Source organism: Coffea arabica, chromosome 2c (genome assembly GCF_036785885.1).
Source record: "Coffea arabica cultivar ET-39 chromosome 2c, Coffea Arabica ET-39 HiFi, whole genome shotgun sequence".
Lineage (NCBI taxonomy): Eukaryota > Viridiplantae > Streptophyta > Magnoliopsida > Gentianales > Rubiaceae > Coffea > Coffea arabica.
In genome coordinates, this window is record NC_092312.1 from 74,077,147 (window position 1) to 74,079,757 (window position 2,611).

A 2,611-nucleotide genomic window follows, 5' to 3' on the forward strand; every position below is an offset into this window, starting at 1 on the left:
ACTTATTCAACATAAGATTTGTTGACTGTCTTCCAATTTGTCTCAAGCCCAGATTAATTTCAAATCCAGGTAACTCACCTGGATTAATTTCAAATCCTTAACACAATATAAGAATCCAACGAGATGCAAAATACTTGCTACAAGAGTCAAATTTTTACCTGCAAAGGGAAAAAACCCTGCACAATTCCACTTACTACTTACTAGGCTTGGTATATTCTGGCTATTCTTTGCCTTAAACCTTATAGACTGGTCAAAAACAGCCTCCAAATGAACTGTTGTGCAATATGCTTTTTTTTAAAATTCTTTAGGATTTCCAGAACCTGAATTCAAATTTTATTAACATTTTTTTGTTTTTCCTATTTATTTCACCAGAGCACAATTTATCTACCACCAATATTCAAAAACCAAAACAAACCGAACCATAAATTCCAAGTAACTCACCTATATTAAGATAGAATCCAACAAAATCTCAGAATCCAAAAAGATGTAATACATGGTTCATGGTGTCACCATCCGAATGTACAACATAAAACCTGAAGTGCGACGTAACTAAGAGTCCTATATTTGGCTGCAAAGCAACTAAACTTCACACAAATCTACTAATTTCATACTAAACTTTTATGTTCATGTCACTCATTGCCATACTATAAACCTTGGTGCAATATACTTTCTTGTAATTCCAGGAATATCTAGAACCTAAGTTTCAGTTTCTAATTGACATTTTCTCTTTTCTCCAAAAACATCACTTATCTACCATTAAAGTCATTGACAACATTCCAGATTTTTTACAAATCCAAATAGATTCCAAGTAACACACCTAGATTAATTAGAATCCAAACAAAATCTCAGAATTCAATAAGATGCATATACACTCTGTTCCACCTGTCACCGATTTGAACACTCAAATCAAAAGTTAAATTGCATCCTCATTACAGAGTCCTCACTCTGCACAATTTGCTTAACTCCGGACAAAACAACATCCAAATGAACCTTGGCGTAATATGCTTTCTAGTAATTCTTGTGATTTGAAGAACCTAAGTTCCAGTTTCTAATTGACTTTTTTCTTTTCTCCAAAACACTACTTATCTACCGTTAAAGTCATTGGCAACATTCCAAATTTTTAACAAACTCAAATAGATTCCAAGCAACTAACCTAGATTAATTATAATCCACCAAGATCTCAAAATCCAACGCGCATGTCCTTTATTCCACCTGTCACCCATTCGAATACTACAATCAAATGCCAAAGTGCAATATCATTAAGTTTCAGTTTCTAATTGACCTTTTTCATTTCTCCGAGACACTACTTATCTACCACTAAAGTCGTTGGCAACATTCCAGATTTTTAACAAAAATAGATTCAAAGCAACTAACCTAAATTAATTATAATACAACAAAATCTCAAATCAAATGCGCATATACATTTTCCACCTGTCACCCATTTGAATACCACAAGTGCAATGTCATTAAGTAAGAGTCCAATAATTGCCTGCAAGCCTGCAAAGAACAAAACTCTGACAATTCACGTAACTTCTTACTGAGCCTAATATGTTCTGGTTAGTCTAGCTTAAAACTTGTAGAATGGTAAAAAACAACCTCTCCAATAGACCTCGCTACAATGAGCTTTCTTGTAAATCTGGTATTTCTAGAAGCTTACTTTTAGATTCTAAAGACAATTTTTCTTTTCTACATTTATTTCACCACAATGCATCTTGCCTACCACAAAATAATTGGTAATACTCCAGATCTTAACAAACCCATAGATAAAATCTCAAGTGACCGATTGACCTAGATTAGATAGAATCCAAAAAAGATGCAATCACTATCTAGACATTCAATTTAAATCCCAAAGTTCCTTGTGTCCCCACCTTGTATATAAGTGCTATAATTGCCTGCAAAGAAACCAAACTCTTCAGAACACCAGCAAACTACTAACTAAACTTGGTATGTTTCGGTTACCCTTTGCCTTGAGCCTTGTAGAATGGGAAAAAAAACAAAAAACAAATAAACCTAGCTGCAATATGCTTGTAAATCTTGGGATTTGTCAAAGCTAAGTTTCTTTTCTAAATAACCTTTTTCCTTTTCATCATTTATTTAACCAGAACACTACTAATTGATCACGAATTTCATCGGCAATACACCAGATATTTAACAATCGACAAACAAATTTCAAGCCGCAAATCTAAATTAGAAAGAATCCCAAAAGATGCAATACTTAGTTCCTCACGTTACCATATGGACAATCAATCTAAATCCTGAAGTGAAATGTAGTTGTATATGAGTCTCCAAATGCTTGCAAAGGAACCAAACTCCGCACAGCACCAGCAAACTCTAAACTTGGTATGTTCTGGTTACTCTGTCTTAAGCCTTGTAGAATGGTGAAAAACCACCACCAAATTGCCTTACTGCAATATTCTTCCTTGTAATATTTGGAATTTCTCAAACCTAAGTTTCTGTTCTAAATAACCTTTCTTCTTTTCTCCATTTATTTTACCAGAACACTAGTAATCAATCATAAAGTTCATTGGCGATACTCTAGATATTTGCCAACCTACAAATAAATCCCAGCAACTCACTTCGATCAATTAGAATCTAACAAGATGCAAATATA